The sequence below is a fragment of the Euprymna scolopes genome, chromosome 16, assembly GCF_053919585.1.
Source record: "Euprymna scolopes isolate OS-2025 chromosome 16, ASM5391958v1, whole genome shotgun sequence".
Taxonomy (NCBI): Eukaryota; Metazoa; Mollusca; class Cephalopoda; order Sepiida; family Sepiolidae; genus Euprymna; species Euprymna scolopes.
In genome coordinates this window covers 113580822-113605042 of record NC_136497.1, presented here as the reverse complement: position 1 = coordinate 113605042, position 24221 = coordinate 113580822, and the positions used below count along the sequence as shown (strand labels likewise).

The 24221-nt window shown below is 34.2% G+C and overlaps 1 protein-coding gene across 1 annotated transcript in view; it reads left to right on the top strand.

Moving 5' to 3' along the window:
• Positions 1-10133: 10133 nt before the first annotated feature.
• Positions 10134-24221, top strand: part of LOC145296059 (trafficking protein particle complex subunit 9-like) — a 165830-nt gene continuing 151742 nt past the window's right edge. Inside the window, exon 1 of the mRNA XM_080142126.1 lies at positions 10134-10320. The gene's annotated coding sequence lies outside the window, so the exon portion shown is untranslated. The remainder of the gene's footprint in view (positions 10321-24221) is intronic.

Genomic DNA, 24221 nt, shown 5'->3' with positions numbered 1-24221 from the left:
TCCAGAATTGAGCAGCATATACTGAACTGGCTTGATACTGAAATCTTTAGAGGTGGTTTGTTGCCAGCTACATCTTGAAAGTGTAGTCAGTGTTGGATACCGTCTGATGGTGGTTGTGGTGGTGATGATGATGATGATGATGATGATGATGATGATGATGATGATGATGATGATGATGTAAAAGAGTTGAAGACTAAAAGACTTATTTGACTTGTTTGCTTGCTCTACTCTATTGTGATGTGGTAAAGTTTGTCATCAATTGCAGCTTATTGGCACAAAGGCATTTGTATGCAAAATATATAGCTTTCTATTACTTTATCTTAGGTACATGCTTCAGACAGAGAGAGCGGGGGGGGGGGAAGAGAGTTAGTATCTAATTAATTTCTAAGTGAGTAATTTTGAAGAGCCATATTTTACACGTGTGTTTATTTCCTATCAATCAAAAATCCATCCCAGCATGCTAATTGTTACTTCCATTTATTTATTTTTTTTTTTTTTGTCTGCACGTGTCTAATCTGATCTTTTAAACTCTTAATAATCATCTGCTGTCGTCGGTCTTCCAAAAGTCACTTAAAATCTAACATTGAGAGCAGAGTCTATGAGTGAGTTTATGGGCATGCGGCACAAGGCAGACAAAGAAACAAAGCTGATTCACTACAAGGTTTGTGGTACCTGCAGGCATTGAATATAGAGGAAAATGTAGTGGAATTACAGATTGATTGGAAGAGGGTAAAAAATTTTTATGCAGGAAGTGTAAGATAATGTAAAGATGTTGAGAAAATATATTTGGATGGCAAACCTATTGAGGTTGTTCAGAAATTTTGTCAGGTAACAAAACTTCTGAATAACCTCAATAGGTGAGGAGCAGGTGCTAATATGATTGCAAAAATTAAAAGTGAATTTATTAAGTAGCAAAGCATTATCACTCTCAACCAAGAGAAAAGTTTATCAAGCATGTTTGAGCAGTGCGATAATGTATGGAAGTGATACACGGCCAGTGAGAGTTGAGGACATGTGCTGCATGGATAGAAATAATTTGAGAATCATACAAGAGATGTGTCATGTGAATCTTAATGATAGGCTTAGATCTGATGACTTCAAAGGAAAATTAAATCGAGAAAATATAAGAAGCTGCATACAGAACTGGAAACTTTGATGGTATGGTCACATTGAAAGAATAAGTGAGATAAATTTTGGGGGGTTAGTATATATAGAACAATTAAGTTGGGTTAGTTCACGGTGGAAAGCCAAGGAAAACATGGGAGGAAGTGATAAGGATGGACTTGAGAAAAAGAGTGATAAATAAACACCTGGCCAGAGATAGGTTAGTTCAGTAGTCAATTTCTATAAACTGTCCAACACATGTAAAATGGATATTAAACATGATGATGATGTAGATGGTGATGATGATGACGGCGATGAATGTCTGATTGTAATTTGTATGAAATTCTATACTAATTGATGCTTTATTTTGATATTGATGCCGTAAAAAATCAATATATATTTTGTCGACATGGACTTTCACAAAAGTAAAAGTTAATGTACTGTACTATAATTGTCAATTGAAAAGTAGTTTTAGGTGCATATGCAGATAAACATCTCCAAGGATACAGGCCTATAGATAGCTTACATATTATTGATTATAGTTTGAAATTTCCTCTGCTCAACACACACACACACACACACACACACACACACACACACACACACACACACAGTGTAACAGATGAATGCACACATGCATAGACATATAATAAGCAAGTATATCAATGGAAATATCCATGCACAAATGCACAAATACATAATGTTAGATTACAAGTGACTCATTGGGTCACAGCTAATAATACTATTTGTTCCACTTTTCAGTTCATTTGAAAATTCATAAACTGTGACGTCACATCTGTTGGGAAATTCTTTTAGCATAACTAAAGATAGTAAATCTCTTTACTTCTCTATTAAATGAATAATATAGAAGTAAAAATGTTATTATTTTGCCATCTAATTTACATACATGTTTGTGGTGAATAAGACGCTTTTTTTTAAATGCTCACGGATACATTGGACACTATTAAAGATAATGAAAAGCTCTTTGTAAAACCAAATAGAGCACTCTTCTGTAGTTAATGTCTATATATTTAAACCGCAGTATCTGTGTGTATTTGCATGTGATATTTGTGTGTTACCTATAGAAAGAAAGATTAGAGAATCTACATAAAATCTAAAATTGTATTCTTATGTAAAATTTATTGGGAGAAAACAGAAGTGTTCCCGAATCTCTAAATGTACCCATAAAAGGGCATGAAAAGCTTAAAACTTTGAATATATATGTTTTACATTTTACAAAATTTAAGTCATATGTACAAAATTTCCTGGAGAAAACAATGGAAATGATTCGGAAGTTATCCATGGATATGGAAGCCTTTTATAAAACTTCAAAACAGTATATATATATATATATATATATATATATATATATATATATATATATATATATATATATATATATATATTAATGAAAAACAATTCCCATTCCTATATATACAAACAATTCCCATTCCTATACTAGCAAAATAACCCGTTGTTGACTGGGTTCAAAAACAGCCTACAGAAAACGGACTCTGATTTATGAAAGTATGATAGGTTATGAAAAGGAAGGGTTGTAATGAGATAGCTTCGAATTTGGGGGCATCAAAACCAAAGCAAAATAGGATGAAAGTAAAAATAAAATAGATAAACCTCATAATTTATTATACCATACATGTTCACACTGAAACACTTATCACAATATTCTGTGGATCTATTATTAAAAAACCTTGTTAAACTTTGTGACATATTTCCATTCTATGGAGGTCAGGCGCGAACGAACACCCCATCATTTTATTATACCATATTTCTTCAAACTGAAACATAATTATCAAAGTATACTTATGCAGATAGATATGAAAAGTCTGTATTAAAGTTTGTGCCTATTTCCTTTCTATGGAGGCCATGCGCGAACGCAGACCCCACAATTTTATTATACCATCCCTATTTTAAGTTAAAACATACTTATCAAAGTATTCTTATGTACATCTATATCAAAAACACTTGTAAACGTTTTTTTTTAATTTTTTAATTTTTTATTTCCATACTTTGTGGACCAGGTGCGAACCACTGTTCTGCCAGATCAAACCTACCCATTCCTGTGTCTCGATACATCTTCTATCATTATATGTAGTCAGTTTTTTAAAATAGTCAACCATATAGGAACCTATTCGTTACCACACACACACATACACACACACACACACACACACATTCAGCTTTATATTATAGATATATATTATATATATATAAGAACGAGAATTGTTTTTCACCAATACATATATATATATATATATATATATATATGTCAGATTCTGAAAGTTAGACCAAAATAGCATTACATCTGAAAACTTGATATCTGATTCTGACTAGAAATGTTCTTTAAACTAAAATTCTAATTCGTTCAATTTCCTTCTGAAAATACATATTCCAGCTAAGAAATTTGATATTTTTCGTTTATTTCAACTACTTATAAATTTGATAAAATGTCTACATTTTTCAACTATTTTTCTGATTTCAAATAAACAATTTTTTTAAAATGTATTTATTTATTAAATTACTTAGATATCAGAACAGGCGGTACAATCATTTTCTTGTGTGAAACCCTGTTTAGTATGTTTTCTTTATGAAATGCTAGAAGTGTTCTTTGTTGTTACTCTGAGATTTTTCATGGCAGAATAGTCGATTCTTCTTAAATAAAGTGTATTGTACTATCTTTTTTTAAAACATATAAAATTTGTAACAATTATTTATAGCAATAAAAAAGTTCCCTTACGAGCAAAATACATTTGTATTACATTACATGGCATTATGGGCAAGAAACAAATGTTCGGTTTTTTTTTAACAATTTAAGGGAATTTCCTGATTTTCTTTATCTTCTTGTCTTTCTGTGAAAAGAACTTTAACACGTATCTTTCTTCTTGATTTTATAAATTCTTACTTAAACTATCGCTGTAACTAGATAACTAAAAGGATGCAATTTAATCACCCATGCACATATTGACCAATTAAATGCATGCACATCCGCAAACAAATTTAGAACCACTTAAGCAAGTTGTCTATATCATCATCATCATCATCATCATCATCATCATCATCATCATCATCAACAACAACAACAACAGCAACAACAACAACAACAACATTGGCTAACGTCCATTTTACATGCTATATCTTGAATGGCTATTAGAACTTGACTCTCAAACTAACCTATATCTGACCAGGTTTTTATTTATCATTCTCTCAAATGTATCCTTGCTATGTCTTTTCATATTTTCCTTGACTGACTGACCCTGCTACTTTAACTGTTCTACTGTTCACCTTAACTGTTCTACATCTATTAACCCAAACGCTCTCAGACATTTTACATACAGAACCAACAAAATTTTCTGTTTCACACATATTTTACTTCATACTGTCCAGATTTAATGTCCTTATGTAGTCATCAGACTTAATCACGTATTTAAGACTCACATAATACATCCACTGTATCACTCTCTCATATCATGTCTCTCTATGCAATACATATCCTCAACTTCCCCTGGCCAAATTTCACTACCCTACATCACCACAGTTTTTACACATGCCTTCTTGGTCAATCGCAATAACACTGCTGGTTAGTAATGGCCGAAGTTCTCTAAACTTACTCCATCTACTCTAAACTCTTGTAATCACACCAGCATTAGTTCTTCCTTGTGCTGCAATAGTATAAACAACATAACAAAACTTTGGAAAACTTCCATATCTTTGCCATTCACATATATTACCTTCACATTTGAGTTCTTATCAGTTTATGCCGTCTTAGACTTTTTGCACACAGTAGATTACTCAACCCACTTTGTAGATTATTTCGTTTTCACCTTAACATTGTAGATTACTCATCCGCCACCTCATCTTTGTAGATTACTCAGCTTCAAATAAAAAATTCTAAACATAACGATTTTTGAAATGTTTTCCTAAAAATACTTCTGACCAGCAATATATGTCAGCATGGGTGATACCTGATGAATATAAAAGTCACAGAAGATTGTACTATTTTGATTATTTGGAATACACAAACAGATAAATTAGAAAAAGAAAAGAATTACATATTTTGTAGAAAATCGGCTCAATGAAATAAAATGAAATAAAAATAAGGTTTCAAACAAGCAGAAGAGCTAAAAATAGGTCCAACAAAAGCATCAACAAAATTTGTAAAATATTGGATGACACGCCACTGAGGCCTAATTTCGTCCAAATGATAGATCCATAATTTGATGAATTTGCAATGTGAAATCTGAACAAATCCAACACATCGTCAGAGGATTTGCTGCAAGCACTATACTTGCTCAGCATGGTGGTTATCCTAAGGATGAACCTGCTATGCTGGTATTGTTATTCAGAACATTCATCCTCTTGGATAAACTATTGCGGAAGCATGAATGTCTTAAATTGCAAGAAAGTTGGCCGGCTAAGGAAAACTTGGAAGGAAGTGATTGGACAAGACCACACACGGTGGAATTTGGGAATAACTGATTTGCTGAACTGTGAAAACTGGGGAATGTGCTTGCGTAATATAAAAAAAAGTCTGACAACTGAACATGGTAAAAGTAACGTTAACTAATAAAAGAATAATAATTATAATTTGTATGAAACGTATTAATTGAATGTTGATTCAGTTCGAAAATGATTATTCTCATGTTGAGTATTATATCCACAATTGATGAAACGTTCAACCCTTTTTTCTTTAAGTTCATCTTTTCGAACTTGAAAGCCTTTTAGTTGAACTTTGAAATGTTCATGTAAAACTCAGAATTCTCCATTGAGAGCAACTCAAGCAACTGACAGTAAACCAATCCTCTTTCCAGGAGGGGAAGATGACTTGAGAACGAACAGAAAAAAATACTCCACTTTAATATAAACTAAAGGGTCTGCACAAAAGCTTTGCCACGATCATAGACTTCAGATGAACAATACCAGCGCCCTTCCACCTTCGTTTGTGGAATAAGTCAGTCAAAGACAACAACAAGGTTCTTCCAGCACCAAAAGAAGATTTCCCAGCAGATTCTGAACTTCTCTAAAAAGATTGGGTAATACTCAACAGGACCCAAGTGGAGATTGACAAAACACGGGACAACATGCACAAGTGAGGCAGTAGGACACTTGGTGTTCTTGTGGTGCTGATGTGCAAACTCTTGCATGCATCCTCACAAACTGTTCCCTAAATCAAGATATGCTCCAATGGGGACCTGAGGTATGCCTCAGATGCTACTTAATGATGGATCTCGAAATGGATCGAAGCGCTATGATGATGTTGTGGGGCCGTTCATCCGGAGACAATCGATTCAACAATTTTATGAAGGTAGACAAGGCAGAAAATGGTGAATAGGCAAAGAAGAATGACAGGATGTTTGTTTAAAGGATGAAAGATTGTCTTTTTATTCGTCAAAAAAATAAATATGATTAACATCTCCAGACTACGCCAACGTCCAGCAGACCAACTCTCATTCAGACCATATTTATTCTTTGTCTATTCACCGTTTTTCTGCCTATGTCTACCTTCATAAAGTTGTTGAGTCGATTGTCTCCGGACGAATGACCCCGCAACAAGTGGTGACCCTGATGTGATCTTTGACAAGGGCAAACGGCTGGCAGAGAAGATGGCGGAAGACACTGAAGAACCTGAAATCAACTCGTCAGCTCTTTTCATCCAACTATATAACCATATAATCCAGTGAACACCAGGAGTTGGTTCATTCAACTTGAGGCGATATTTGCATCCAGGAGAGTCACATATAGAATAACACTGTTGCTGATGCCTTGTCCAGGTTCAACATCAACGCCATGGAAGACAGCCCGCTTAGCCAGGACCTGATAGCAGAGGCACAGGACTCCAATGCAACCATCCCGGATGTGTTGGCAAACACATCCCTGCAGCTAAAGGAATTCCCGGCCCCTTTCAGTAGCAGAACCATATACTGCGACACCAAACTGAGCCATCCCAGACCTTATATACCTCCAGCACTCCGGAGGCAGAGCTTCGATCATCTCCATGGAATGTCACACCCCAGAAAACTGGCCACAGGCAAACTTATTGCCGACCGCTTTGTGTGGCATAATATGAACGCTGACATCCAAAATTGGGCATCAACATGTCTTGAGTGCCAGAAATGCAAGGCACACAGACACACAAAATCCCCACCAGGCACATTCAGCAATCCCGATGCTCGCTTCAGTCACATCCATATTGACATAGTCGGACCTCTTCCAATGTGTCAGAATTACCATTACCTCCTCACTGTTGTGGACCGTTTCTCCAGGTGGCCAGTGGCAGTTCCCATCAGAGACATCTCGGCTAACACAGTAGCAAAGGCCATCCTTCAAGAGTGGATCGCAATATTTGGCATGCCCGGCATCATTACCACAGACCACGGTGCACAGTTTCAGTCCCTACTCTTCTAGGAGTTCACCCAACTATTTGGCGTCGAACACATTAAGACTACCGCATATCATCCTTGTGCCAATGGCCTCGTGGAGAGATTCCATCAGACACTGAAGGCTTCTCTGACCACGAGACACCCCACCAACAACTGGGTGGACGAGCTACCTTTGATTCTTTTGTCAATCTGAAACTCACTGAAAGAGGACCTAGGTTGTTCCTCAGCAGAAGTAGTCTTTGGCACAGCACTTTCTCTACCCAGCCAATACTTCGAGGATACCATGCCCAACCTTACTTCGGCAAGTCCCTTCACTCAAGAGCTATGCCATAAAATGTCCCAACTCCAGTACTCACCACTCAGGCAACCATCATCACTAACCGTCCACGTCCCTCACCAGCTGCAGGATTGTGAATATATCTTCATACGAAATGATGCCATAAAGAGACCACTGACACCAACATACCAGGGTCCATTTAAAGTCTTGCAGCATGCTGAGAAACATCTGACCATCAACCGAGGAAATTGAACCGACACCATTTCCATCGACAGGGCTAAACCAGCTTTCCTGGAAAAGACATCACAAGGGACGAACCCATCTTAACTCACCCAGACGCTGAACCAGCCCCCAACAACAACACCATCACGGCCAGCCCGCCAAGAGACAGACCAAACTCCAGAAGTGTCCAGCCCTCCAACCAGACACACCAGGCATGGAAGAATGGTTACCTTCTCAAATAGATATAAGACATGCATCTACTAGTAGTGGATTATATCCAAGTATCTAGGGAGAGGGCCTTTGTCGCAAACCATTATATATATACATCCCCTTACTAGGACTGTATGTCACATTTTTATTTTTTTTTAATTGAGTATGATCAATTATCCAGGGAGAGGGCCTTGTCGCGAGGCAAGAAAAACTGTTCCCTTTTCCCCCACTCCACTGTTTCACACAACGAAACAAACATGCGACATTCCAGCATGAGAGAAAGAGAGAGAGAGAGAAAGAAGAAGAGAAGAGAGGACGAATAAATCCGCTTGACAACAAACCGAAAGCGAGCCAAGTTGACCTACTTATGTCCCTTTTTATTCAGCATTCCCGTTTTATTTGTTTGCTAAACCTAAACGAAATAAACATAAAACTTAATTTTTTATGATTAAAATCTAAATAGTTGTCCTTTTTTTTTTAGACAGAATGAACTCAAATACAATTATCGAACTTCTAAACTAAGTTTGATTTGTAAAAATTTCGTCTGGAATTAATGATCTTCATTTATTCATTTCCCGAGACCGACGTCACTAGTTGGACTCTGTTTCCATAAAGAAAGCGCTTCTCAACCAAAAAATTTCAATCCGGCTAGGGGGCTATTGGGAGATCCAAACACTGCTGAAGGATCTCATGCAGCATCAGTACCAGCAGCCGCAGCAGCAGTAATTCAAAGAGCCCTTTTCAGAGCTATGTTCCTATGGAAGACCTTCCCCTTTGCTTACTCTGTTAGTCTCCCTGACTGCAGCGCAACTGCAGCAGTAATCCAAAGTGCCCTTTTCAGGATTCCTACGAAAGAACTTCCCCTTTGTTCTACTGCCTATCGCCTCCTGCAATTTCCAGCAATCTTGCAGCCTCAGCTTCCTGCATCTCCTGCCTGCAGCCTCCTGCGACTCCTGCTTGCAACACCCAGCCTTCCTCTGGTGCAGCCCGGTTCTGCTTTGTAGTCTGCTGCCTTCCTGTTCCAGTCCCGGACGTTATTCCTAGATCGCTCCAGTATCTAGGCCCCCAGTTCCTGTCCAATCCAGACTAGGGCAAGACTCTAGACCATTCTACGTATAGTCTCTAGTTCCTGACGTCCGGCCGATCAATCCAGATGAGGACGAGGACTCTAGATCACCCTAACATCTAGGTTCTCGTTCCTGATTCCTGATCCAGACTACCTGTATGGTCAGCTGACTACTCCAGACCTGATCAACATATCCAGACCACTCCAATGTCCAGCAGATCAGTTCCTGAGAACAACTCTCGTTCAGACCATTTTTATTTTTTTGACGAATAAAAAGGCGATCTTTCGTCCTTTAAATGAACATTCTGTGCCTGTCGTTCTTCTTTGCCTATTCACCGTTTTTCTGCCTGTGTCTACCTTCATAAAGTTGTTGGGTCGATTGTCTCCAGACGAACGGCCCCCCAACAATGATAATCAGGAGAAAAAAATAGTTACACCCACACACTTAAAAATTGATCCTCCCAAAATTAAGAAAATGATTAAAAAAAAAAAAAAAAATGGCTATATGTTCTTAAAACGGTTCCTGGTCCGAAAGTAGGTGATCATTTTACATTAAATTCATATGCAAAAGTAATTCCAACTCTAAAGTCTATAATATATACTTTTGTTTTATCTCTTTTTTCTGACAACTTTTTCAGATTGCTTTACATATAATCGACTAAAAAAGTAGAAACCAGATTGTAATGTGTTATGGGGGAGGGTATTGAAGCCCCGCACTCTATGCCCCCCCCCCCACATACGGGTGAATTAGCATAGAGTGCAGAGTCCCAATAATTAAAAACAAAACATAATATATTTGCAGACGCCATTTAATCAGTCAGTTCAGTGGAGTTATCGTTCTCTGCAAAGAAATTCGTTCGTTTATTCACCGCTTGGTGTCTCTCTATTCTCGATGCAAACATGGCAGCTTTTGTCATGTTGACAATAATGTGGAAATAGATTTTTAAACCAAAAAGTATTATTTTTATATAAACAATCCGTTTTACTCTGTCTGTTCAATATACTAGCTACTGATTATCTGGACAGCTGCTGTTTACACGAATAAGGTAGGTGTTTATTGGAATGTAATTTTAAATGAAATCATTTGTCATAGTTGTCTGTTGATTCGGGACTTTTTTTTATGGACCTCAACTTCTAACCTGCCTTTTTTTTTTTTATAAATATTTTAATATTTTTAATATTTTCTTAACGTGCTTTACTCTAAGATACAATAATAAAATACTTATTTCTTAAATGTCCTTTATAATCAGAATTTCTATAATGTTTGTAATACTCTGTCTTTATTTGTATATATTTTCGTGGTAAATGTTTTTATACTTATTTCGCTGCAGCTGTTACCAAATATAGAATGATTATATTCACTTTAATTGAATTCCTCTAAAACTCCTTCGTCTTGTATTATCAACTTTTGATGTTATTGTTATTTATGAAAAGTATTATATATTCATTTTTTGTTGTTTTTTAAGAGCAATGCAACTGATCGATTATTATTATTATTATTATTTAAATTCCAAAGAATGACTAAACCTCCTGTTAAAAACAAAAATGCTTGTACAGATCGGGCCCCATGGCAGCTAATATTGACTATTGACAGTAACCACACAAAATGAATATGGAGTTCTTGAAACAGAAAACATTTTATTTTTACTGATATATTTACATTGCATTTTGTTTTTAATTGTTGCATTCCACGCAGTTTTATTTGTTTTTGCATGTAAACTGCAACAGTGCAACAGTCTACAGAAACAAACTACAGTGCAAATTATGTGGAAGTGCAAATGTGATGTTAATAAATCTGCTTTATTTTTTCGTTTTTCGTTTCCTGAGCCGTGTTCTCATTTTGTGTGGTTGCCTTTCACCATGAGGGTGGGTCTTGGTCTATACAAGTAAGCACCAAAAAAAAAAAAAAAATGCATCATTATCTTAACAAAAGTGGTTAATTTAGTTTAATGATTAAATTGAATAACATGCAATACAAAATCCTAATTCCAAAAATAAATAAATAAAACATGCGAAACCAAAATGAAAGTAACAAGAATCCCGTGCAACAACGCCTCCTTATTCTTTTGGTTGTGACCAGGGTGTAGTATCTGTTCTTCCTTTCTTCTGTGTTCGGTTGATAAAGGAGAGGTTCTTCTAGACTGAGGCAATTTTTATTTTTGTCCCGATCCAGAATGACCTTTTTGGTGTGAGTGGGGGTGGGGAGTGAATTTTCCTCACTTTAAAAACAACTCTACCTTTGTGGGAAGTGAAATAAATAGGGCTTCCCGTGCAACGTCCGAGATATATATATATATATATATATATATATTACACGAAATAAAAGGTATGTGTTGTTAGGTATAGTAAAGCTAAAGCTGTAATGATTTAGTTACGTGTCAACAAACACAAACTGTGTCACAATTTATTGACTGTTTATGATGATTAAAAAATCTAATTAAAATACACGTTTAGTCATAATGAGTAAACCAAAACCTACATTTAAAATGTTGACAAATTGACTTTTTTTTTTTTTTTTTAAATTTTCTTGGATTCTCATGACTTATAAAGTTCTAATAATTGTTAAAAAAAAATAGTATATTCTAAATTTGAATGATTCGGACGACTTGTTATATTCTCAACGTTTCGATCGATGTAACCTCGAACATTTTTTTTCAAACTTGGAATCTTTTTATCAAATTATAAACCCGAGACGAAATTTCGAATATGTTGGGCGATAATGACCTCTTCCTAAGTAGATCTAGGATAGAATTGAATGCAATATGGCAACCAACAATATAAATAGATTAAAACTGGAATAATAAAATTGCAAAGTAGACAATTCTATAGTGATAAATAGCAAGACAAGATTAGGTTTAAAGCTTCCAACATCCATACAGGAATTGACTATGTGGACATACTGGACATATGGCTTAATGTTTAATAGCGTTGCTTAACAAACAATTCTATTCGATAGAATTCGGGAGGAGGAGGAGGAATGAATAACAACGACATAAGCTTACACTTCTATTCGATAATGGTTGACAGAATGAGAACAATCTATCGTTTAGGTTCGAGAATTTGACATAAAGATTTCCAACTTCGACAAGAAGATGCACTTGAAGTAAAACGAAGGTTACATCGGCCGAAACGTTGTGAAACAACCGAGGTGAATCGTGAATCGAATATTTGAAGTTTTTTTTTTTTAATTTATTTTAAAGCACGAAACTTGGTTTTCTACGTTAATTTATTCATTCGAATGTAAAGTTTTTCAAGAAACGGATGATAGCAATCGTTTTAATCAATCGGACCGTTCGACGCCGACGATCATATTTCTCATGATGATGATGATGATCGTTAAAAAATAATCAATTGTTTTAGTCATGATGATTGCACCATTCAAATGGGTAATTAATATTCTTTAACCAGAACAAATGTCTGAACCTTAGTTTATTAAGCCAACAAACAACACTAATCTATCATTTAAGGTTTTTTACGCCTAAGAGTTCGTATACTTTTTTTTTTTTACTTTCGAAAGTAAAGTTGGAGTTTTTTTATGTGAGGAAAATCCAGCTTCCTTAAAAATGTACTTTGGATTCGTGATAATATGTTTTTAAATTTCGTAGCCTGGAAAGATTTCTTTTCCTTTTGAACAATGACAGAATATATACTACACTTTGATCATAGCCGAAGTTCGGAATACTTCGTGTGATCTTTTGAAAATAAAAACGATTCTCCTTTTTGGTTAAATTTTCCCCTTTGCCTCACATGATCGACGAAAAAATAAAAGTGATCTTCTATTTTTATTTTATTTTATTTTTTTACTCGATTACACATGAATAGCTGGAAAAACATTAAAATTTATAGTGTGGTATTTACTATGTAAATATAAACTAAAGTGATCAAACATTTCTTGAGCAGAAAGTATAGGACAAAATGAGTTATTATTAATTTTCTTTTTATTCATTTTACAAATGACGATTATTTAAAGGAGAAATGGTTACTCGTTCCATTCTATGTCGATAGAAACTGAGTGATATTATGTTATATTTCTATAGAAAAATGAACCTTACATTCTAAAGATATTTGTTTAAGTTTTACGTGATGTCGTATAAAAAATCTAATTTTTATTTATTTATTTTTTTGTTGATGGTGCAAATAGTACAATTTTTTATTTTTCTTGTCAACCATTTCATACAAGATTTGTGATTGCTCAATTTGCGATACGTTTGTTTTGTACCAGAGTTTTTCTTTCTTTTTTAAACAAAGACACGAACTTTTTGTTTTGATTCAATAACTATTTCTTGAGACTTGATTTTTAAGTCAATAAAAAGCATGTGGGTCGTCCAAACTTTGCATTTTTTCTTTCTTTAAAAAAGTGGGTGGTTCCCCCATGTAGAGATGACCGAGATGTTGTACTCTCTCTCTCTCTCTCTCTCTCTCTCTCTCTCATCGCAAGCAGGCAAAGTTGTTGACTAAATAAATCATCAGCTGTTTATTTTTTTTTATATATATAACTCAAAACTGAACTCATCTCGATTTCATGAAAATTTATCGTTGTGCTTCCGCTTATAACTGATATCTGTTTCTAAAGGAGATTTGGTCTGAAGCATGAACTGTACTATTACTTCTGCTTATTATATTTGGTACTCATGCACTTATTGATCCGTGCTGAAATAATAACGTTATTATTCAAAAAGCCATTCTTAACATGGGGAGAGGAAGGTGTTTTGTACCTATTCTGCACTTTAACCTTACAGTTGAATAAAAAAAAAAACTTTAATTAAACGTGGAAATACGATTTAAAAAATAGCGCGGATCACTCTCTGCATTAGCACCTCACCTTATATTTAAATACTCAATTCGGTTCACTATGCACAAATGTATTATCTTTCAATGCACAGTTGGGAGGGGAGCTCGTATCTGTATTCTGTTGTCATCACATCATTCGCCCAGACATTACCTCCTCTTTGGGGGAGGGGTGCAATATGTTCGCTCGTAATCATAACATCTTTAAGCATGACACTAATTGTCGACACCATAACAAAAAATACAAGTAAAAACTAGTAAAATAAAATTAATGCATCGTAATTTTTACTCTACATTGAAGAGGACGGATCAGGGTTGAAATCGCATATAAACATTCTTCATTTTACACTGAATAAGTCGGACAAAATTTGATTTGAACGACACAAAATAACCAAAACATTTTTTTAAAAAATGAAAAAATAACAATGGCGTTTTAAATATACGAAAAACAGATCTTATAAAACATTAAAAATATTTTTTTAAAAACTTAGTACAAATATACATTATATCTTTTTAAAGTTTTGTTCAATTATTATTCAAGTGAAATATAACAATAAAAGTCTTAACCTTCGGCTTAAAAAATTACGAAAAAGACACACGCACACACACACACACACACACACACACACACACACACACACATATATATATATATATATATATATATATCCAGAAAATTTTCATATTTTAGCAGACAGCACCTAAAACAATTAACTTCCGGTTTGATATGGAACCCGTTAACTGACAGAATTTGTTTTATTACTTTCGAATATCGTAATTTGTAGCTCGAAAAAAGTAATATTTAAATTATTTTTTATAAAATTTCTCTTTATTCTACGAAATATCAATTTATAATTCCTAAAACTAAGCTTTTTTTTTTTTTTTTTTTAAATCTTAACTAAATCCTTAAATTAATTTTACCGGAAACTTATTTTCCATACAAAATAAAAATTTTTTATTTAATATTAACAGATTGTAAAACAAGCCGTGCACAAAGAAATTTAATTAACTCTTAAGTCGTTGTTTCAGGTACTTGGTTTAGAAATTATATTTTTGTTCTGACAAAAGAAACAGATAACTCTACGATTTTTATCAGCAAAGTGTGAACAGATTACTTTGGCATTGCTCTTCTGTAGAAAAAATTATTTATGTTTGATTTCTAAATATATTTTTAATTATTCACTATTCAAAAGCGGCATCAATTTAAAAAATATTTTTAAAAAATTATTTTACATTAAGTTTATCTGTTTATTCATAATAAGTTTTAAAAGCAAATCTGCCACATTTTTTTTATGAACCTTGAAAAATTCAATCATTAAAAAAATAAATAATTTCAGAAATCTTTTGAAATTACACAGATAAAAACTGTCGAATGTAAATAATAATTTTTTTTAATTTTCGAAAATACTTAAATAATTTTAATATATTTTCCAACTTCTTTTTTTCCCCGAAAAATCGTATAGATCGGCAACGTTTTATGACCCAAAATTAAATATTTTATTTCATCGTTCCAGTATAGTTTAATATGTAAAAAAAAAAAAAAAGAAATAAGATGTGAATCCCACCCCCGCAAAAATAATTCTAATAAGATCGTGGGTGGAAGGGGGGGGTGACAAAATATGAGAATTTTTTTTTATATTATTTTATTTCAGTTTATATATAGTTCAGCTTCTTTTTTTTTTTTTTTAAATAAGCCTGTAAAAAAAAAAAAAACGAAATTGATCAATTATTTGATTTTTGAGAGAATTTTACAAATCATGTTTTCACTGTTTGTCAAAATTTCTAGATATTTAGGCATAAACAATGAAAACAATTTTAAAAATTGATTAAAATCAATTTCATTAGTTTTTTTACATTCAGTTCCATTTGTCCCGTTCTAGCATTTGGGAGAATTTTTTGAAAATTCACTGATGTTACTACCATTTGAAGTGCTAACAGGCTCTCAGTTGCTACACATAGAGTTAATTTTGTTTGTCCCTTTTTGCAAGTTGGGGTAGATTTGACTGCTCATTATTGAGGGAATTACTGCCTGATATAAGTACTCGGTCATTTTACTGGCATTTGTCAGGTTCATGAATTTGGTGCACTTACACATGTTTATTCTTTATTCAGATAATACGACTTTCTTGGCAGCAGGAATAGTGTTATCGGAAGTATTTGTTTGCAATGAATTCAAGGAACACTTCAGATTGACGTCTGTTATTAATGTCACTATTCCTCTTTGTTTCGTCTGGCACAAGGCTGCATAGGAATGAATGATCCAGACGGTTAAACAGTGTTTTAACAAGTTTGGAAGAAACTAGATTATTTCGATTTCTTAATCATTTTGGATGTTGAGAAAGCTGTTAACGACAGATCATTCACTTATATTGCCTAATCTGACAAGGGTCTAAATATTTTGACCCCAAACCATTTTTGCATACTGGTTATAAACCATGTTTATTGCTGGAAAACCATGAAGTTGATGACCTCTCTCCCGATCCTCCAAGCAGGATCAAATTGTTGGAATCTTTTCAATTAAGGGAAGACTTTGTGGAAATTTCTGCAAAGTTTGGCAAAATGATTATCTCCTTTTCTTGAGAGAAAAGGACACGAATATGATAAGTCATTGTACTGAGAAAATATTAATCAGTGATATTGTTTTGGTGAAGTTGCCAAACCGGACCAGGCCATTTAGGGATCTTGGTAGTTTTTTGTCTCATTAATGGGAAAGATGGATGAGTTTGTTTTGGCTTCATATTAAGGGATGGTTGTGAACAAATCCATTCCCTAAAGCATTTGTTCTAGTAGAAATGATAGCTCTTCCTAATATGTTGTGGTGAATGCAACAGATGGTACCACTTTGACTACATGGGAATCTCTGAGGAAGAGACTTGTGGAGATTGGTTTTGTCCAGATTGTAATGCTGAAGGCCTTTCTCCTGCTAATGCACCTGCAAATAAAGCTTCTTCTCTTGTCTCATTTAGGATAAATAAAGATATACGTTGAGACTAAAAATATAAATCAATTCTTTGATTCTTATATACCCTTGAGTTAAAACCTAATAAAACAATTATTCTTGATTATAAAAAAAAAAATGTTTAACATTATTTCTAGAAAACATGTATTCCTTACTCTCGTAGCATCACTTAGATTAAAACATTAATTACAATTACAAACCATTCTAAGAAGATTCAAATTTAACTTGTAGAATTAATAGATGGAGGCCCATCTTGCACAAATGTTGAAAAATGTCATGAATATTCACTACTTTTTTGACTCCTTTTTGGGAACTGTGATGCACTTCTGCTATTACATTTTCTGGAGTTGTATTAGACGTTTCCACGTTTCCCTCTCTTATTCAAACATGATTATCACAAGAGGCGCCAAATTTAAAGATGCAAAAAAATGTTTCCAGCTTCAAAGTTGTGTTGAATGGACGTGTTTTAATCGTCTCCAATTCAAGTGATCCTTTTCCATTTTATTCCACCAGAAAGCATATCAGAATCTCGTGCTTTCTGTGTCTGAATCTTCATTGTGGGGATTTGGGATTAATTACCAAGTTGTCTTCCGTTTTCCTGCTTTCCAGCTAACTACAATATGGTTGTCTTCAAGTCTAATGTAAACAAGTTCTTGATTAGCCGTTCCATTTGTTAACAAATTTACCAAATTTCCATTTACTAACGATTACTATATTGCCCAATTTCTACTGTACATTCTTTAACCCTTATTCTCGAATTGCCTCTTGGCCTTGATAAGTGGTGATTCCTATGTAAAAAAAAAAAAAAAAAAAAAAAGGTTCCAGTTTTAGCATCAATGTGAAAAATGCAAAATGTTCATCTCTATTAAGGGATTCTTTCTTACTTTATTTAAGCAGAAAGTATATCGTAGACTCATGCTTTCAGTGATTAAATCCCTATTGTTAGGAAGTTCGAATCATTTCCCAGTCAGGAACTTGTATTAGAAATTGCTGATTCAGTACAATTTCTGGCATAAACTATGCTGCACTTTCTACTTTACGGTGAAATCTAATTCGCTATTCAAAATTATTGATTTGCCTCGGTCAAGGAAAACGGATTACATGGAAAGGTAACTACTAGCCTATCGGCACATAAAAACGGATTGCTTATGCAAGCACAGACGGAATCCGGTCAGGAAATCCATTCTAGGTAAGTGTTTTTGCGTTTGCAAATTTTATGTCCTTTAGGGTCTATTTCCTATGTGAATTTTGTTCACAGTGCGCCAGTATAAAAAGACGTACATAAATTTAACGCTGGACAGAATGAGTAACTATTTTGTGTGAATTTTCAAAATACCCCGCCCCCCCCCTTTATTATTAATTTTTTTTTTCATATTGTCATCTGGTGTTAGAATTAATGAAAATCACTTTTTAAAGAGTTTTCTTTTGTTTTTGGATTGCTTTTCCCATCGCTTACAAATGTTTTACAACGAATCGACATTTCCTTTGTCATCGTTTTTCCTGCCAAGTTCTTTTTCTTTCAAACAAAACATTAACATTCATTTGTTGTCAAGTTACGTAGCTAAAAAAAGCCACAGTTTTTATTTCGTCTTTTATTTTCAGCATTGGTCAGTTTGGATAATTTTATAAAGACAAAACCTAATATGAAGAACGAGGGAGGGTTAGGGAGGGGTGCTTCTTGTCCAAATCTTTTATTGGATCGCGCCATGTGAAACATTGGAACACATTTTGTAGTTGAAACATTGAAACACAATGTTTCAACTACAAAATCAGCTTTTTGTGCTGTTCGATTGTCTTTTCTTTTTTTATGTATAAATAGACACGTCATGGTTTATTTTTAATGATTACCAAAATAGGTGTTTATTTCAACACGGCCATCGATCATTATTGTTCTTATAAATCACTAGACGGCCTGTGACCTGTTGGATTAACATTGATACATTATACATTAATGTATAGATTTAGTGGCTAGAATCAATAATGATCAATCTTTTAAAAGTACCTATATTAGTAGTTCATGAAAAATTGTATAACTATTTACAAAATGTTATTTACAAGATTTCATTGTTTACGTGTTTCTTATCAAGGAAAAACTTTGGTCTCAGCAATCTACATAATACCCATCATTCCACTGTTTCTTGTTCTTTTCCATATCAGCAGCCATTACGATTATACTTAGAGCATCTGTGTTCAGGCGTTACAAAGGAAAATTTAGGAAACAAAGGAAATTCCTGTTCTCACCCTTGAACACCATCTAAATATTTTTAATGGAATTTTTTACTATTTAGGAAATAGTGGTGTTCTTTTATCATTAGGGATATGACAACAGCAGATTCTTTTCATTGTTTTAACTCTTGAGTATAAATCCGACTCAGTTAATTGACTGAAAACCATATCACTCTATATAAAAACATATAAGATATCAACGGATACACACTCGAGAGTCAAAACAACGAAAAGAATATGCTGTTGTCCTAGCCCGATTTATCATTTCACTATTCAGTTTAACGTTTGTTTTACATGTCGACACATCTTTTAGAAATTGACTGCCAAAGTAGACTATTTCTCATAGTGCAATCTTTATACTTCCATCTTTTCTTCTCCCTGCTTACTGACCCTGCTACATCAACTGTTCCACATCTATTAACTAAAAATATCATCTATTCTTTCAATGTGATGCAACGAACAGTCTCCTGTTCAACATTCATTTATCCAGATTTTATCTTCTCTGAAGTTATCGGATCTATGCTTGTCATTAAGACTCACATTACACATCCATTAAATCATTTCTCTCCATACAACACACATCCTCAAAGCTCACTTCGCTTCCATGCATCATCACATTGCACACCCACTCTTTCCTAAGTTGATATCGATAACACTCTGCTGGTTAGTAATGGTAAAAGTTTTCCAAACTTATTTCATACGCTTCTAACTTGCAATCACACCAGCATTCTTCTGTGTTCTAGTGATCAAACTTCTGAACAACTTTGCTATCCAAATATGTTTTCTCCACATCTGAGTTCTTATCCGTCTCTATATTTTTTACACACAAACTCCACCCACCTGTAATTCCACTGCATTTCTTGTGTACTCAATGCCCACAATACTCCCCCCCCCCCATTTTTATTTTTCTGTTAACAATGTGGGAGCCAGCTGGTAACTTTTTACTAGTTTTTCTTCCCCCTCCCCAGATTAACTTTAATTATCTTTCAAACAAAATTTTAACAACACAAAAAAAATAGTTAATATGATGAAATCTGCTTAAAGATGTGGAAAATACTTCCTATTTTATCTACCCAACAGTATTACATTTTTATGTATAACTCTATCTTCAACTGAACAATTAAACCATTATATCATCAAAATCTTTAATTAATTAACCCATTAACAATTAAGCCATTATATCATTAAATCTTCCTTTTTTTTTTTTTTTTTGTCTTAATGGGTGGAGAGATAATAAGTGTAAAAAATGTGTTTTTACTGAACTGTATTGGCAAAAAGACCATACTAGTTTTGACAATTAAAAAGTGCTCCAGATTATTATAGGTGATTAATTCATATTTTAGCCATGTAAATTATTTAGTGATATGGATTTTGACATTATTTTCAAATATTTTAGTTTCATTTAGTAATTTTTTCTTTTTTTTTTACTACCAAATCATTGCTAATGTAAATGGACTTTCAGATAATGTATACATTCATAGCATCTGAATGTTTTGTCCAAAGCGACTTCAATCCTTGATACAAAGACATCATTAATACCTCTGGTAGGCTGCCTCATGAAGCATAAATGTATAGAATGCTGCCCTTCGAAAGGTACATCCATTTAATGGATGTTTTACATCAGAAACACATCTGTATGCATTCATGCTACTTTAATGAGGGACAATCGTCCAAAGATCAGTGGCCACAATGCATCCAGCGCTGCCTCAAACTGTTTGGTTGTCTGTGGACTGACCAGATTCTGGCAGCCTGTTTCACAGTGCAGTTACCCCAAACTGAAAAAGAAAGTCATACTTGCTAAGCAGGATGTTAAATGCAATGTTACTTAATTTGTCAACTCGACGATGAGACAACATTTTGAAGATTAGTAACAATGATTGTAACTGGTAAGAATTTGATTATGTGAGAAAATAGCTCAACAAGAATTTGCTTACATTGGACTTTGAAATCACCATGTTGTAGTTGGCTGGGTAGAGGCCCCATGGTATTGTGTTCTACAGACTGATAGTCCTACAGAAGAAACTTTCCTGGAAGTTTCATTTAATTTTCAGTACACAGAAGGAGAAAAGGAAATTATTAACAGTGGTTGTAACCAGACGAGTTTTTATTGTGAATGTTTTTCAGGGGAAACCATAGATTGGAGCTCAGTTTAGCACCAACTATGAAAATAATGATATGGAAGAGAAAGATTAGCGCCACATCTTCTGTAAGAGAGAGGCTGCAAAGAAGTGAAGAGGTCACCCACCAGTAGATTTCAGAATCCATTTTGTATTCTGTTGAAACTGGAAAAGGTGATCTGAGCTGCATCTCTTCTTCACACGTGTCAACAGTATTCCATATTAGGATGTATTTGATTCCTATACAGGTCGATGATTGCATCAGAAGTGAGATACATTCTGGAGCAGTAGAATGATGCAACCATTTTTCCAGTGAACTTGATAACGGATTTGATGTGAGTCTTCCATTTCAAGTCTGAAGTCAGTCCTGGAAGTTTATTAAAGTATGTGTGGGGAGGGGGGGGGCTTAATCAAGATAAGAATTATTTCAATCGGGGCAAAGTGAGGATCTGAGCATTGGTGATAGGAGAGAAGCTTTGTTTTAAAAATAGAAAATAACACAAACATTAAATAAGTTAATTACTCATTCATGCAAAATGGTGATTAAAAACCGTGTCATATTCAAAAAATCCAATATGAAGTCATGAAATTTTGGAAGAAATGCAAGGGAGATAAATATAAAATCATAATTCTAACCCAAAAGTTACCCAACTCCCACTTATTTTATTTTCTTTATTATTGATGATTGTTTCATAAATGTATATCCATCACTAATAATCTACATTTTTTTTTTTTTTTTTTTTTTTTTTTATCCCGATTTATCGGAGAAGGACCTATGTTTTCAAGGGCATCTGTGCATCCCATTATTCCAGACGATTACCAGATAACCGTCCATTAGTTTTTCCTGAAATTTTGCCACAAATTGTATTTCATTAAATAGATGTGTACAGTAAAAAAAATTTTTTGCAAAAATTCCCGTTGCGTTCCCAGGGGCTCAAAAGAGGTCAAAAATGCCCTCAAATGGCCAAAAATGACACATTTTGTCCCATAACTTTTGATTCATCCATCAGATTTTTCTGAAACTTGGCCAAAATGTGGAACCCATTATTCTTAATATAAATCCAGTATAGGTGACCCTGGCAAAATTCTGGTTCACGTTCCTGGGGACTTTTAGTGCTAAAAACGCCCCCTTTTTGTGGCTCATTTTTTTCATATTTCTTAACAAAAACTTGATATGTCTGACTATATAGTGGTTTTTCATGGTGATCAACTAAAATATACATGTGTTAAGGCCTGAAATTGCATCGTTATCCATTTACACTGGGATTCAGCATCCCCAGGGGCTCAAAAGAGGTCAAAATGCCCCAAAATGGCCAAAAATAACACTTTTTTTCCCCATAGCATTTTATCCATCCATTAAATTTTCCTGAAACTTGGCCAAAATGTGGAGACAATTGTTCTTAATATAAATTCAGTATGGGTGACCCTGGTGAAATTTGGGTTCGCATCCTTCTAAGACTTTTAGGGCTAAAAAAACATGCCTTTTTGAAACCCTTTTTTTATATTACTCAAAAACTTGATATGTATGTCTATGTAGTGGTTTTCCATGGTGCTGAATTCAAATATACATGTCTTAAGGCGTAAAACTGAACTGTTTGTTCATTTTCACTGGGATTCAGCATTCCCAGGAGCTCAAAAGGGGTCACAAATACCCAAAAATTGCAAAAAAAATGACACTTTTTACCCCATAACTTTTGCCCCATCCATCAGATGAAAATGAAAGATGTGAAAATGTTTGTTTCGTATAAAAATCAATGTAGTGTCTATTCTGAAGCTAAACCATTAGTTTTTATTTGTTTTTATGAAGCACAAGGTTCACTAACACTTTATCGTCAGCAATGGAAAAACTGGAAAGCAGTGAAGTTGTTTATAAAAATGTTGATATAATAATCAATTAGTGAATTCTGTTCGAGTCTGTTAAATGTTTGTACATAAAAATCTATGTACATAAAATCAACTATTAAAAATAATGTTGAAACTGGTGTAATATGTCTGCACAGTCACAACTTACAAATGGTAGTTTTACAATGCCATTGCTAACACTGAAGATGGAAGAGTTCTAGTGACACACAAACACTCAAAGTTGACCTAAGAGCAGAAATCAAGGAAATTCTGTGATTTCTGGCCGAGGAAATTTCTATTTCTTTCTGGTCGACAACTGAAGCAAGCGGACACGAAATTTCGCTAGTCCCAGAGTTTCAACAGCAGTTGTATGCAATGTGTAACAAGACAGGTGATTTATCTATTTATTTTCCTCTTTCTCTCATACATAAAGTTAACCTGTTTTCTGTTTCTGTTTTAAATAAATCCTGTTACAAAAGCAAACGACAAGTATCTGCTTGGTTTTTATTGATGGACGAAAAGTGGCCTGACTGATTCAGATCAGTTACAACAGTGAAAAGAGGATTAACACACATGTATTTATCACCAACCTGTGTTCATAATGTAATGTTGCTTATACTCACACATGTTCTGGATCTGCCTCTAAATTATTGTTACTGATGTCTGTGTCTTGGTGTTGCCTGAGAAAATTGAGAAACGTGTAAACTCCAAAGTTTAGTTTAATAAACTACATTTCAAACAAACTGTTATTATTAGATTTTTCTTTTTTTTGGGGGGGGGGTTAGCAGGTGGATGCTTTAGTAACTTTCACATATCTGTTTATTTCTTTTTTTGATGAAGGGCAAAATTGTTGCATCACCTCGGCCTTTCTGGGAGTTCAAGTCATCAAGAGCATTGTTGCTTTTTCTCTTTAATCAACTCCTTCATATCTATAGCTGATGGGAGTATCATACTGCAGTATAGAGTATTGAGATTTATTCGGACTTGAGCTGGCATGATAACAAGAGAATTTTGG